Source organism: Lynx canadensis, chromosome B4 (genome assembly GCF_007474595.2).
Source record: "Lynx canadensis isolate LIC74 chromosome B4, mLynCan4.pri.v2, whole genome shotgun sequence".
Classification (NCBI taxonomy): domain Eukaryota; kingdom Metazoa; phylum Chordata; class Mammalia; order Carnivora; family Felidae; genus Lynx; species Lynx canadensis.
This window is the reverse complement of record NC_044309.1, coordinates 60,563,176-60,580,265: the sequence shown is the minus strand read 5'-3', so window position 1 is coordinate 60,580,265 and position 17,090 is coordinate 60,563,176.

The following is a 17,090-nucleotide window of genomic DNA, read 5'->3' as shown; positions in this document are numbered from 1 at the left end:
TAACAGAATTGACACTGTTTTACTCAATCCTTCAAGAATCGCCTTGGGTAGATACTCCTCCATTTTACGCATGATAACAGCGTTGCCTTAGGTAGACGACTGCCCAAGATCACCCAGCTGCTCACATAGACTGGATTCAAGCGGGCCTCACCTGCCCTCCCAAGCCTGAACTCCACGTACTACAGCTACAACTGTTGCAGTACAGCTTGCTTCAGAATCAACGTCTTTAGGACAAAAGTATGTCTGTCTTGCTTTCAGCGAGTTCAGTGAAATCACAGGTGTGACACAATCCTATTCTGCTCCATTCTCTACCTCCTGTGAGGGCATCGTTTTACCAGCTTCTGTCCTTCAGGGCATCTCGTAAAGCTGACTATGGCCTTATATTCCATAAAACTCATAAGTGTGCTCTCCTCTCTCTCTCTCATCGTCTCTCTCTCTCTCTCTCTCACACACACACACACACACACACACACACACACACACACACGGCCAACAGGCCCAGGTGTTTGTCACAGTCCCATGAATGAGCAGCTGTTGCTTTAAAGGAGGGTGGCAGAGGAGGGCGAGGGAGCGCTGGCTGGCAGGCGGTGGTGTAAACGTATACAGAGAGCCACTTTCTGTAAGAAGGCTAAAACATATTTAAAATGGGACCACCTCAGAGATGAAATCTTCCCCTCCTGCTACCTCTCAACCTGCTCCAAAACTCCAATATTCAGTTTTCCAAGCCTCCCTCTCCCTCCCCCCACCTCCCTGGAGAATGCTGATTTTCTATGTGAACACTTGGCACGTCCCAGAGCCCTTCTACTCCCTCAGTCGGCAGTCAGGGATAATGTCAGCAGTTAATGATTTCCTCGGCTAACACATGAGTGCGCCCACGCCGCGTGCTCGGCCTGGCGCTGCCCACGCGGGGCGAACAAGGAGTGTGCCGTCATGGTTGCTTTTCAACGGTTTTCATCTCTAAGTTGGCTTTTGGTTACTCGTTTTATTTTTAAATTGCATGGAAAAGAGAAAAGAAAACATTTCCGTGGAGATCCACGTGACTTAGGGAAGAAGCGGCAGCCATTCGTCACGGGAGGGCGCTGTGCAGAGGATGCACCAGGGCCTGGCTGGAGGTTTCTGCTTCTTTTCCCTTCGGAAATGAGCTGGGGGCAAAGGTGAAGATAATGTGCCAGCTCTGGCTTGTTGGCTTGACTTGGTTGTGTAGCGCAGCCTCTTCTATTCTCCCCATGTCTCCCTCGGAAAGTCTGAACCCCCCACCTTTTGGAGACAATTACATATTCTTCCATTTTCAGAGCTCTCAAGCTAATTGTGGAGAAGAATCCTGCCGTGCTCCAAGCTGTCTTTCCATTTCACACACCGAGGGAGTCTTTTAAAGAGATGTACAACTAAATATTTATTATTGCCCAAAGGAATACACAAGTCTCAGGGTAATGGCTACACATACTTTATTGATGTACTAAATGGGGGAAAAGCTATTTTTACACCTTTTACTATATGCTAGACTGTTAGGACCATGCCCCTCCAATTGGCTATAGTGCTCAATACAGTTCTCCTTGTCCCATGTTTTCCAAGAATCACATAGATTCATATGCCCAAGCAATAAAGGCCAGTCCATGAACCTAAAGGTAGATTAAAATTATTTTTTTTTAAACATTTATTCATTTTTTGAGAGACAGAGACAGAGAGCAAGTCGGAGAGGGGCAGAGAGAGAGGGAGGCACAGCAGGCTTCAGGCTCTGAGCTGTCAGCACAGAGCCCTATGCGGGCCAACCTCACGAACTGTGAGATCATGACCTGAGCGGAAGTCAGATGCTTAACCTACTGAGCACCCAGGTGTCCCAAGACAGATTAAATTCTATCTGCTCCTGGGGATGACTAGTATGCTGGTTGTCTGATTCTGTCCTGATATCACCATCTCCTATGGTGTCACAATCAAGAAGCAATTAACTTGAAAAGCAAATGCAAGCAGAGTATGTTAAAGGATTTGACTCTTGGGCTTGCAATTCATATACTACTTGGTCTTTCTGGATGCATGCTGAATCTACAATTCAATACAATCTACAATCCAATATCTTTTCTTATTCCATATATGTTTTTTAGCCATTATTTGCTGTTGAATTTATGTCTTTCTTTGAGAATTGGTCCAGCAGCAGCTACTGACCAGTAAATACATATCTTGTTAGCTGGGAGTAACTAAGCCATCTGGAAACATCTTATTCATTGGACGTGGAAGCTGCATTTCTTGTATTCAACATAGACTATACCTAATGCAAATCCCAGACAGTGTCTATCATCTTTACTGTAGTTATAATGGTAATAATAATAATAATTCCTCATGCTTGCTTAGTATTACATAGCCAACTACCACAGAAATAATATCTTATAGAACCAGAGTCTACCTTGGGTAATCCATAATAAAAATTCAAACTTCCAATGTTTTAAGTAAATTCAATGAATTTTGTAGTAATAAAGTACAGGGCTTTTCTACTAGCTGAGAGCTAACAGCTTCAGAAATGGTTCTAGGTTACATAAAGATAGGAATACTTTTCTATTATTCTAGAGGAAGTCACACGCAGGTACCCTATTTAACATTCATTGCCCACACTTAATAAACATTTCTCATGTGTTAGGCACACAGGACACAGAGACAACTGAGGCATAGTCTCTATTTCAAAGAACCAATAGATTACCTATTGCAATTCAAGTTAGGTAAGCTTTCTGTTGGTACCACCTGGTATTAGAAATATTTCTCCTTCAAATACTGCATCCCTTGTTCATGAACACATGTTGTTTGTCTTCCCAGTGTAGGGAAAATATTTGGTTTTCCAGTTGAAAACTATGTAACTAGATTCTAGAGGAAACTCCTCCAGGTTATCAGATTCTGATTCTGTGGCAAGCATTTTACAATTCTGTGAATTGTAGGTACTGACAGTAATGTAAAATAATTCTTGTCTATGATTTTGTCCTGTCTGGTAGAGATTCAACTGACTTCTTTCCCACTCTGGAAAAAAAAAGTTTTGCTTCCATTTGCACATTCGTTTCAATCTTTTTTTGAACATGTCATACAATGTTCATTGACTGGTGCATAGAATAAATCCTTAACATGTGTTCTTTATGTATATATTAGACTTATAAATTTTTAAATCATCTTGTATCTTCCTCTTCAGGGATCCACCCTGTCTTCATTCTATGTGTTTTGGTGGGACAGGAGGATTAACACAACCTTCCAATCCACAGAGTTGGCAAATGACCCAAACTTGGTCAGAGAACTCCATTATCCCTGACCATAGTGATTGCTTTAGGGATGGGCACATGCTCAAAATTGAGTTCTCCCCGAACATCTCTGCTGGGAATTATGGGAATAATGTTCTTGCTTCCTTTGCAGTCTTAGGTTGTGAGAAAAATGTCTACATTTTTCTCATATTCACCAACTGCATGAAGGAAGCTATCCAGTATAGGAGAGAAAGAAGCCAACTTATAAAGAAAAGCAGAAAAAAACAGAGAGATGAAAAAAGATAACCTCAAAACCATGGTTTGTGCCTTGGATCCACCTATTCCTAAAGTTTTTAGTTAGATGGCAAGGAGCCGGGGGAGGAGGAGCAATCTTATTTTTCTTAAACTAGTTTGGTTAGGTTCTGTCACTTGGATTTAAAAGCTTCTCAAAAACAAGTCTGACTTCTGACTTTTCCTGATTTTCCCCTCTTCTCCAACAGCAATCTGTCTACTTCAGAAAATGTCTGTGAGCAGCTAAACTTATTTGAGAAGCTAAGATCACTTTAAGATCACAGAGATAAGTGAGATAAAGAAGTAATGCACTATTCCTTTATATTAAGACAGGTTTAAAGCAGAACGCAATCTTCTCTGGGGTTTCTTGTTACCACACACCTTTCGGGGCTGCAATAATTTCCTTTGGCAATTCACCCCTGAGTTTATAGTTCTTTTCTATCATCCCAGTCAAACTATTACATCTTTAAGCACTGTCTACCCCTTTCCCCAGCCTAGCAATATGAGGTGTGTGCATTAATCTGAGTTCTCTAGAGAAGCAGAACCCATAGGATATATACAGGCCTTTGATGTCAAACTGGAACTTACACCGTCAGTTCTTTTAGGTCTCTAGCTTGCCAACTGCAAATCCTGGATTTAGCCTCCATGATCCCATGACCCCATTTCTTATGGTAAATCAATCTCTCTTTCTTTAAGAGATTTTTTTTCTCCTCTTGCATAGTCTTGCCTCCTTTGTCATAGATTAATTGATCTATGTATATGTAGACTTATGTCATAAATTTATATATATATATAGGTTATATAGGTTTATATAAAGAGACAGAGAAAGAGTTTCAAATGTAAACCTCATCCAGAAATGCTTGCATACATTTAGAAATAATGTTTAACTTCATGATAAAAACTGTCAACAAAGTGTGTTTAGAGGAAACATACCACAACAAAATAAAGGCCATATATGAAAACTCACAGCTAACATCATACTCAGTTGTGAAAAAGTGAAAAGTAAAAAGCTTTTCTTCTAAAATCAGGAACAAGACAAAAATGCCTACTCTTGCCACCTTTATTTAATATAGAGCTAGAAGTCCTACCTGTAGCAACCAGACAAGAAAAAGAACTAAGAAGCATCCAAATTAGTGAGAAAGAAGTAAAACTGTCACTAATTTGCAGATGACATGATATTACATATAACAATTCTAAAGACTCCAAAATTACTAGAACTAATAAATGAATTCTGTAAAGTTGCAGAATACAAAATAAATATATAGAAATATCGTGTTTCTATACACTAATAATGAGGTAGCAGAGAAACTATGAAACAATCCCTTTTACAATTGCATTAAAAAGAATAAAATACCTAATAGTTAATTTAACACAAGGAGGTGAAAGACCTGTACTCTGAAAATTGGAAGGCAATGATAAAAGAAATTCAAAATGATACAAATAGAAAAAAAATACTTGTGAATTGGAAGAATCAATATTGTTAAAATGTCCATAATACCCAAAGCAAGCTACAGATTCAATGCAATCTCTGTCAAAATACCAGTAGTATTTTTCACAGAACTATAACAAATAATCCTAAAATTTGTATGGAACCACAAAAGACCTCAAATAGCCAAAGTAATCTTGAGAAAGAAAAATAAAGCTTGGAGGTATCACAATCCCAATTTCAAGATATACTAAAAAGCTATAGTAATCCAAACAGTATGGTACTGGCACAAAAATAGACCTGAATATCAATGGAATAGAATAGAGAGCCCAGAAATAAACCCATACTTAGGCAGTCAATCTATGACAAGGAAGCAAAAATATGCAAGAGAGAAAAACAGTCTCTTCAGTAAATGGTGATGGGAAAACTGAATAGATACATGCAAAAGAATGAAATTGGACCACTTTCTTACATCATACACAAAAATAAACTCAAAATGGATTAAAGACCTAAAGGTAAGACCTGAAACCATAAAATTTGTAGAAAAAACATAAGGAGTAGCATCTTTGACACTGGCCTTAGTGACATTTTTCTACATATGTCTTCTCAGGTAAGGGGGAGAGAAAAGCAAAAATAAACTATTGGGACTACACCAAAATAAAAGCTTTTGCTTACCAATGAAAATTATCAACAAAATTAAAAGGTAACCTATCAATTTGCAAATAGTATATTTGATAATTAAAAGCTAAGATCCAAAATATATAAAGAACTCTTACAATTCAACACCAAAAAAAAAATGTTATCTCATTAAAAATGGGCAGAGGAACTGAATAGACATTTTTCCAAAGAAGACATACAGATGGCCAACAGACATGTGAAAAGATTCTCAATATCACTAATCATCAGGGATGCAAATTAAAACCACAATGAAATATTACCTTGTTTGTACCTGTCAGAATGGCTAGCATCAAAAACACAAAACATAAGTATTGCCAAGGATGTGGAGAGAAAGGAAAACTTGTGCACTGTTATAGGAATGTAAATTGGTGCAGCCATTGTGGAAAATAATATGGAGGTTTCTCAAAACAAGTAACTCTACTACCATTTACCCGAAGGAAATGAAAACACTAATTCCAAAAGATCTATGTACCCTTATGTTTATTACAGTATTATTTACAACAGCCAAGATATGGAAGCCACTTAAGTACCTATCAATAGATGAATGGATAAATGGCATACATAAATACAATGAAATATCATCTACCCATAAAAAAGAATAAAATCTTTCCATTCATGACAACGTGGATGGATCAAAGGGTATTATGCTAAATGAAATAAGTCAAACAGAGAAAGACAAATACCATATGATTTCATTTCTATGGAGACTCTAAAAATAAAACCAATGAGCAAATGAACAAACCAAATACAGACTTATAAATACGTACAGAAAACAAACCGATGGTTACCAGAGGGTTTCCAGTGGGGGGTATAGGCAAAATAAGTGAAGGGGATTAAGAATTACAAACTCTCGGGGCGCCTGGGTGGCGCAGTCGGTTAAGCGTCCGACTTCAGCCAGGTCACGATCTTGCGGTCCGTGAGTTCGAGCCCCGCATCGGGCTCTGGGCTGGCGGCTCAGAGCCTGGAGCCTGTTTCCGATTCTGTGTCTCCCTCTCTCTCTGCCCCTCCCCCGTTCATGCTCTGTCTCTCTGTCCCAAAAATAAATAAAAAATAAAAAATAAAAAATAAAAAGAATTACAAACTCTCAATTATAAAATAAACAAGTCACAGGGATGAAAAGTATAACATAGGAAATATAGTCAATAATATTATAATGATTCTGAGTGGTTCCAGATGGTAACTACACTAAAAAAAGAAAGAGGAGGAAGCAGTGGACGAGGAGAAATGTTTAACCAATATCTTGGCACCCTGTAGCCCAGTCAAGTTGACACAGAAAATTAACCATCACAGGGCTGCCTGAGTGGTTCAGTTGGTTAAGCAACCAACTCTTGATTTCAGCTCAGGTCATGATCTCACAGTTTGTGAGATCAAACCCCACATCATGCTCTGCACTGACATAATGGACCCTGCTTGGGATTCTCTCTCTCCCTCTCTCTTTGTCCCTGCCCTGCTCACACTTGCTCAAAATAAATAAATGAACTTTAAGAAAAAAAAAATTAACGATCACAGTCCCCTGTTCACATGCTCCTATAGCACACTACAGAATGGAATTGAGACCAAGAAAAGTGAGCCAACAATGAGTGTCTCTTCCAATCAGTACATATTTTAAATATTAAATAGAAGAGAAGCCATACGCTATGTGGGGGAAGAGTGGGAAAACCTCCTGAGGTAGCCAACAATTAGCTTCTCTTGTGTTGCCTGTGAACAATTCCCCTGTGTCAATTTCCATTCCCAGTTTAGCAAAAGGAAAGCCCCATAGATAAGCAGCCTCACCTCCTTAGAATGCAATTTAGTGATCTGTTATTATTATTCAAGCTTTGTTCTGTGGTATCTCACTTACCCCACTTCAAGATGCTTATCAAAATAGTCCTTCAATCACATTCACACTCCCGAGTTTTAAAAACACAACTTGCTCCATTCTGTACATGTTCAGTAATGTTTAACACCCTGCACAGCTACCTACCCCTTCAGTCCAGCTGTGGCTCTCTGTTTTCCTACAGACATTCCTCTCACACTATGTTGTAATTGCCCACCTTACATCTCTATATCCTGATAGACTGGAAACTCATGAGAACTAGCACCACTAGTGTATGGCATAGCCTGGCCAGGATCAGGTGTTCAGTAAGAATTTGTCCAAAGGGTATGAATGTGTTACTTCTAGATTTTAAGCTCCCTAAAGGCAAGGATCTTATCTACCTCACCTCTTTCACTGTAGATTTGTCAGAGCAGTGCCTGACACACAGAAATGTGTGTGTGTGTGTGTGTGTGTGTGTGTGTGTGTGTGTGATTATTCCTCTTGACTTTCCCACAGGAAATCTCTAACAAAGCACCCTCCTGACTGTGGGCACTTACCTTATTACTTGGGTTTTATAAACTGAATGGCCCACTCCCATTGGCACAACCATTCATTATTCAACACACAGTTTCCTTATTTTCAAATAGACTAATAACTATTTTCTGATAAATTAATGCTCATAGGTTACAATTTCTAAAGTCATTTCTTTTCTCTTTTTGTTTTTCTTGTTCATCACTTTGACCATATCCTCTAATGAACTGTAGCCTTACATTGATTTCCTATTACACTTTGAGCCAAAACACAAATTTCCGAGTATTTCTTTCAAAGGCTCCTCCCAGCTGGACCCACCCATTCTAAACTGTTTTCATCTCCTACTCTAACCTAGCCTTCACCTTCCAGACCAACTAAATTTATTGTCATGTGGCTCCTTCCACTGGTTCTTCCTCTGCTGGCCGTGAGCCTTTGCTCAATTTTTTCCATATCTATGGAACAACAACCAAACCGCAAGTTTCTCCTCTTTAAATCACAGCTCAAGGACCAACTGCTCCAAGAAGCTTTTTCCCCACCCATCTTCCAATCCATCAGATCATCACTGACCCTGACTTCTACCACAATATAACCTTGAAATGGTTGAATTTATAAGTATGGCGTGGCTGTAATCCAACTTCTGGCTTACGTCAATACTAATGGCCTAATCTCACTATTAATCAATGTTAGATTTAGACAGAACCAAAAGAAATGTTTAATAGTCATTAAATCAGCACTGTAAAATTTAGCATTTTGGGGTGAATACAGTTAGGTGTACTTCATTTGAGTTTAATGAATTTATTCCTGCCTTGTTGCACAGGAATTTGAGATTCTAATAACACATGGTATACAATGACAATTAAAAGCAATATCAAGATCGGGGAAAATGTGGATAGAATAAAATATCAAAATTATGGAGAGATCTGAAATGTAAATAATCAGGCCATGGACTCCTTCATGGTTAAGGTTGAGCTGCTCATTTAGCTCTGATCTTGGCACTGAGATGATTAATCATTAAGCCCTATTTTTTTTACTGAATATTTGAAATTAATCCATCTTCTTTGAGTGATGTGAAAATAATCAGGTCACTAGTACTTTTCGGGGTTGATAACTGTAGCATAAATTAGCGTCTCTAAAAATGTTTTGCATGAAACATAGTCCCAAATGACATGGCATACAAAAGGGGTCCTGTGTTCAGTTTGGGAAGCTTTGAGTAATTCTGCAAAAAAAATAATAAATAAAAAAAAATCCTATTTTATTTTGTTAAAATCCAGTACTTCCCAAATGAATTAGAACCCAGTTTCCCGAACTTTTCCTTACATAATACCTTTTCCCATACAACACCCTGCAGAAATAGTTTCCAGGTGGCTCACTTGGAAAAAGCTGGTATAGGACAACATCAGAGAAATCAGAACCACAACATCCTAAGATGCTTCAGCTGTATTTGTAATGTTTAGGTTCTTAAGCTGGGTAGTGGCTGTACAGGCATTCATTATATAATTGTACATTCTTTTTGATGTGCTTGATAGATTTCCTAATTGCAAAAACAACATTAAAAAAAATTCCCCTCATGAAACTCTAGGTTCCAGCAGCTTCCCCAAGGCAGTACAGAGCAAAAGGGCACTAAGTTCACCTTTGGACTGGTCTTCACTGCATGCCTCCATCGTTATTTGGAACAACAATAAATCAACAGTAATAATACCAACAGATACTTGGTGAGTACTAACTATGTGCCAATCATTCTTTCAGGGTTTTATTCCTATTAATTCATTTAATCCTTATTACACCCCTCTGCATCAGTGCTATTTTCACATTTTACACACAAGGAAATTGAACCATAAAGTGGTTGCTGTAGGGAAGGGCAGAGCCGGGATGCAAGTCACAGCAGCCTGGCTCCTGAATCCACACATTTTACCAGTGCCCTTATACTCTACAAATCCTATTTTATCCAGGGTGGTTAAGGGAGACTTCCCCCATCCGGAGACACTTGAGCAAAGGCCTGAAGGAAAGAATGGAGAGAAGTGTGTGGGTGTCTGGAGGAACAGCATTCCAGGCAGAGGGAACGCCAATTGTCTATGAGGCAGGTATGTTTGGTGAGTTTGAACAACCCTATAACAATATACGACACCACACAATCAGAGACCTACCGACCTCCCCAAACATGTTCATTTATCCATTATGTCTAGTTTCCTCAACATGCCCTTTAATCTCTCACCTCTACAATTTTTCTCCTCTAGAACTACTCCTTCTCTCCTAGTCCCCATACCCCTACCTGTATCAAGCTAACATCTTAGCTTATGTTACAACTTCTATTACAACTTCTTCAGCTTCCCCACAATTGGACTGTTTCCTGTATATCTCATACCTCAGTGTTTTCCCTAGCTAACATTTATTAGGTACTCCCCATGAGCCAGGGTTATGCTAAGAACTTGGCTGACATTGTATCACATAAATCTTGTAACAACCCAAATGAAATGGGTTTTCTTAGAGTCCCCATTTTATGGATGAGGAACCTGAAGCTTACAAAGATGAAGCAATGCACCCAAGGTTACACAGTGGGAACACGGATCCAGATAATGCCAAAACCTTTGCTCTAAGCATTCTGCTATAATGCCTATCTAGCACTTATCACACTGCAGGTTCATATAGCTGTCACCACCAAGCTCCTTGAGGCAAAGATTATATCATGTTCTTTAGTGTGTGGAAGGGTTTTTACTATATAATAAGTTAAATACACATGTGTTGACTACATAAGTAGAATACAACAGCTCTCTTCATAAGTAGTGCATTCTTGACTTCAGAAGCACAGAGTCTAGGTCAGCATACTGGAATCTGAGACTTAATTCTGATGTTTAGCAGAGGCACCACCAGGCATTCTTTCTTTGGTCAAACCGTACCATGTATATTTCAAATTCTGCATTTTTGCCCACATTTTTGCCCACTCTATGGATATCCTGACCACCTTCCCCTGTTTCTCAGGGTTTAGCAGAGGTGCCAACTTTTCCATCCATCAAGCCTACTCTGACCAGGTTGAGCCTTGGTCAGAGTCTCAGTTTGTGACAGTCCATGACAGTATCTCCAACAATCCAGAACTTTGCCAACATACTACCTTCTGGAACATTCTATAGATGACTTCTTTACTCCTCACTCTGAGCTGTTCTCTGCATCCTTCTGATTTCTGTACTTAATTTATACCATACATATTTTTACTTCTGGTACATCACATCATAAAAGATTCTTCCTTTGTTCTGCTTCCCCAGTTAAACAACATGGTGAGCAACAATGAATGCTTTAAGAAACCTTAAATGGCATTTAGAAGGCTTGTTTATTAAAATGAATTCTATTTTAACCAAAAATTGCTTAATTCAAGGGTTTTTAAAGCTTTACTTAAAAGGCACTAATGTATAAGAAGTCTTTTAAAATATTTTGAAGTATGAATAAACATTATATAATATTTAAATTATATATTCTTTTAATTAAAATTTTATAACAGGTCTTACTCTGGGTTATTTTCTTGTTTCTATTCTGAGCACTGTACAGGATCAGTATCTAAGGGAGAACAGACTCTGACATACATATGTGATTGTAATTTCTTCAAAATAACAACTAAATAAAAGTTACCAGAGTCAATCATTCAACACAGACATATGGAGTTTTAAAGAAATCATACCACTGATCTGGTAGAAGATTTTTGAGAAATGGTGCTTTCATAATTATAGACCTATTTCATTAGCAGAGATTCTCTTTATTTGTAACAATGTTTCCTAAGATTGCTTGAGCATTTTTCACAAACCAGGCACTTTAAGTTTCTTATATGCATTATTTCACTTAATCCTTCAAAATCCCTACAGGTCAGTAGGGTTTTTATCCCATTTTGCAGATGAGGACCACTAGACTCATTTGCCCAAGCAACATGTAGACCTAGAAAGATCATAGTCAGAATTGGAGAAGGACCATTTGAGTCCAAATCCTCTGTTTTTTAATAAAATGTGGATTCATTTATAAATTGAGACATCCTTTGGGAACGTAAAAGTAGAAAAGTTTGCCACATGATTTTTACCAATGATAACAGGGAAGGGAGGAAGGAAGGGAAGGGGAAGTAAGGGAGAAGGTAAGTGAAGGGAAGGGAGGGATGGTTGTAAGGTATTTTTCGTTGATGGGTGGTAGGGGATGTTTCTCTTCTTTCTTTTCATTCCTTCTTTCTCCTTCCCTCCTTTTCTTCCTTCCCTTCCTTTTCTTTCTTCTTTCCTTTCCCTCTCTCCTCCGCCCTTTCATTTTTTGAAATCTCTTACATTGATTTGATATATACGGTCTATTTTTTCTTCCGAAAAAATTAACATTTCCCATTCATTGCAAAGTACTTTTATGAGATAAAATTCTTATTTATGCCATATTTAAACTTTATTATTTATCAAGTACCACAGATTTTCTTATATTAAAATACATCTTTTTGAATCTCAAAATATACTATTTTTGGTCCCTGAGGATTATCTGATTATACACTTTATGAAGTTTCTTATTGCAAGATGACAAGCTGGCAAAGAAAACAATGAATTTGCCAATTTAAAAAATTTAGCCCTGATATATTGAAAAATCATTACTTTTATAAAACTCTGGTGTCTTTTAATTATTAAATATTGACATTAAAAAAACCTAGCCAACAGAATTTCTTACTGTGAATTATGCCATGTTAATATAAAATTTCCAGATTAAAAATTTTTTTTTTCCAATTTAAGCCACATAAAAGAAAGCTGGAAGGGATTTAAAGAGCTCACAAGGTTGATCCTCCAACCACTTGCAGTCAAGACTAGTATATAGAGACATACTTTCAGGTTATTTACTAGAATAATTTCAGCCATATTCCTAGATTATGCTGTGATTATTTGACATAAAACAAAATGTAATTGGCATAATCTTAATTTCTGTTGACAGCTTGGAAGTTACCACTAGGTGGCAGCACAGGAGATAGCCAGGCCTTGAACTGAACTTTGATTGGCATGACTCAAGGGTAAACCAAGCCAGAGAAAGGTAGGGAAGGGGATTAAATAGGTCTCTCCTTCTGTTATAAATTTCAAATAGTGTGGCTTTTCTGGCTACTCCCTTTATGGGTTAGAGAATACAAGAACAAGAATTTTCTTTTAATTAAGGAAAATAGACACCCATAAGCTTATTCCCTTTAGTTTTTTCCTTCATATGCATGTTTTTGCATAGTTGTAGTAAAAAAATTTTTATTTAGCTAATCCCTTTTCCACACTGTAGTCAGACCCATATCTCAAAATGTAAACGGAAGGACGCCTGGAGGGTCTGACTTTGGCTCAGGTCATGATCTCCCAGTTTGTGGGTTCGAGCACTGCGCCAGGCTCTGTGCTGACAGCTCAGAGCCTGGAGCCTGCTTCGGATTCTGTGTCTCCCTCTCTCTCTGCCCCTCCCACACCTGTGCTCTATCTCTCTCTGTCTCTCAAAAATAAATAAATGTAAAAAAAAATTTTTTTAATGTAAACAGAATCATTCTATATCCTATATCCCGGTTTTAAAATTTTCAATGGCTTCTCCTTGCTCCTTCCAAATGGCCCTGTATGGACCATCAGGCCTTTACCCCTCCAAAGTCCTCTCCCCCAAAGCTGCAGCACCCAGTACAGTGAAAAGCACTCAATTTATATTATTTTACAAAATAAAAAAACATTTATTATACAAAATTTGTATATTTATAAATACAACTTATAAAATTGTTTAAATTGTGGTAAAAAAACCCACATAATATCAAATTTACCATTTTAACCATTTAAAAAAATTTTTTTAATCTTTATTTTTGAGAGAGAGAGAGAGAGAGAGAGAGAAGAACACAGAGAGAGGGGCACAGAATCCGAACCAGGGTCCAGGCTCTGAACTGTCAGCACAGACCCTGATGTGGGGCTCAAACCCATCAACCATGAGTTCATGACCTGAGCTTAAGTCAGATGCTCAACCGACTGAGCCACTCAGGCACCCCATCCATTTTAACCATTTTTAAGTGTATAGTTGAGTAGTGTTAAGTATACTTACAACATTGTGCAGTAGACATACAGAACTTTGTCATCTTGCAAAATTGAAACTCTATACTACTTAAGCAACTCGCCATTTCTCCCCCAGTCCCTAACAACCACCATTTTACTTTCTGTTTCTATGAATTTGATTACTTTAGATACCTCATATAAATAATCATATACTATTTGCCTTTTTGTGACTGGCTTATTTCACTTTACATAACGTCCTCATAGTCCATCCAGGTTGTAGCAAGTGACAGGATTTTCTTCCTTTTTAAAGCCGAGTAATATTCCATTACATATGGGTGTGTGTGTGTGTGTGTGTGCGCGCACGCGTGTATATACATGCACACATACACATATAGATATATGTGACATTCTCTTTATCCATTCATCAGTTGATGAACATTTAGGTTGTTTCCATTCCTGGCTATTGTAAATAATGCTGCAACAAATATGGGGGAGGGGTGCAAAGATTCTGCTTTCAGTTCTTTTGTATATACACCTAGAAGTGGGATTGTTGGGTCACATGGTGGTTCTATTTTTAATTTTTTGAGGAAGCACCATACTGTTTTCTTCATAGCACATGCATCATTTTACATTCCCATCAACAGTGTACAAGGGTTCCAATTTCTTTACATCCTTATCAGTGGAGTTTATTTCCCTTTTTGGGGGGGGGGGTGTTTTTTTGTTTTTTTATGCAGCTATCCTAATGCATGTAAGGTGACCTCTCATTATGGTTGTGATTTGCATTTCCTGATGATTAGTGCTGAAAATGTGTTTGTTGTTCATGTGTGTATCATCTTTGGAGAAACATCTATTCAAATCCTTTGCTCACTTTTTAAAATTTATTTATTTAATTAATTTTTCAATTTACCTCCAAGTTAGCATATGGTGCAACAATGACTTCAGGAGTATATTCTTTAATGCCTCTTACCCATTTAAAAATTTTTTTTTAACGTTTTTTATTTTTGAGACAGAGAGAGACACAGCATGAACGGGGGAGGGGCAGAGAGAGAGGGAGATACAGAATCGGAAGCAGGCTCCAGGCTCTGAGCCATCAGCCCAGAGCCCCACGCGGGGCTTGAACTCGCGGACCGCGAGATCGTGACCTGAGCTGAAGTCGGACGTTCAACCGACTGAGCCACCCAGGCGCCCCATCTTACCCATTTAGCCCATTTCCCCCTCCCATAATCCCTCCAGCAACTCTCTGTTTGTTCTCTATATTTATGAGTCTCTTATGTTTTGTCCCCCTCCCTGTTTTTATATTATTTTTGCTTCCATTTCCTTATGTTCATCTGTTTTTTCTCTTAAAGTCCTCATATGAGTGAAGTCATGATATTTGTCTTTTGCTAATTTCACTTAGCATAATACCCTCTAGTTCCATCCACATAATTGCAAATGGCAAGATTTCATTGTTTTTGATTGCCAAGTAATACTCCATTGTGTGTGTGTGTGTGTGTGTATATACCACATCTTCTTTATCCATTCATCCATCAATGGACATTTGGGCTCTTTCCATACTTTGGCTATTGTTGATAGTGCTGCTATAAACATTGGGGTGCATGTGCGCCTTCGAAACAGCACACCTGTATCCCATAGATAAATGCCTAGTAGTGCAATTGCTGGGTTGCTGGGTCATAGGGTAGTTCTATTTTTAGTTTTTTGAGAAACTTCTGTACTGTTTTCCACAATGGCTGCACCAGCTTACATTCCCACCAACAATGCAAAAGAGATCCTCTTTCTCCACATCCTCACCGACATCTGTTGTTACCTGAGTTGTTAATGTTAGCCATTCTGACAGGTGTGAGGTGGTATCTCCTTGTGATTTTGATTTGTATTTCCCTGATGATGAGTGATGTTGAGCATTTTTTCATGTGTTGGTTGGCTATCTGGATGTCTTCTTTGGAGAAGTGTCTATTCATGTCTTTTGCCCATTTCTTCACTGGATTATTTGTTTTTTGGGTGTTGAGTTTGATAAGTTCTTTGCATATTTTGGATACTAACCCTTTATCTGATATGTCATTTGCAAATATTTTCTCTCATTCCATCAGTTGCCTTCTAGTTTTGCTGATTGTTTCCTTCGTTGTGCAGAAGATTTTTATTTTGATGAGGTCCCAATAGTTCATTTTTGCTTTGGTTTCCTTTGCCTCTAGAGACATGTTGAGCAAGAAGTTGCTGCGACTGAGGTCAAAGAGGTTTTTGCCTGCTTTCTCCCTCGAGGATCTTGATGGCTTACTGTCTTACATTTAGGTATTTCATCCACTTTGAGTTTATTTTGTGTATGGTGTAAGAAAGTGGTCCAGGTTCATCCTTCTGCATGTCACTGTCCAGTTTTCCCAGCACTACTTGGTGAAGAGACTTTCTTTATTCCATTGATATTCTTTCCTGCTTTGTCAAAGATTAGTTGGCCACACTTTTGTGGGTCCATTTCTGGGTTCTCTATTCTGTTCCATCAATCTGAGTGTCTGTTTTTGTGCCAGTACCATACTGTCTTATTGATTACAGCTTTGTAATACACCTTGAAGTCTGGGATTGTGATGCCTCCTGCTTTGGTTTTTGTTTTCAAGACTGCTTTGGCTATTCAGGGTTTTTTGGTTCCATACAAATTTTAGGATTGTTTGTTCTAGCTCTGTGAAGAACGCAGGTGTTATTTTGATAGGGATTGCACTGAATATGTAGATTGCTTTGGGTAGTACCAACATTTTAACAATATTTGTTCTTCTAATCCAGGAGCATCGGATATTTTTCCATTTTTTTGTGTCTTCTTCAATTTCTTTTGTAAGCTTTCTATAGTTCTCAGTGTATATATTTTTCACCTCTTTGGTTAGATTTATTCCTAGGTATTTTATGCTTTTTGGTGCAATTGTAAATGGGATTGATTCCTTGATTTCTCTGTCACTTCATTGTTGGTGTATAGGAATGCAACTGATTTCTGTGCATTGATTTTATATCCTGCAACTTTTTTGAATTCATGAACCAGTTCTAGCAGTTTTTTGGTGGAATCTTTTGGGTTTTCCATATAAAGTATCATGTCATGTGAAGAGTGAAAGTTTGACCTCCTCCTGGCCAATTTGGATGCCTTTTTTTTGTGTTGTCTGACTGCAGAGGCTAAGACTTCCAATACTATGTTGAAT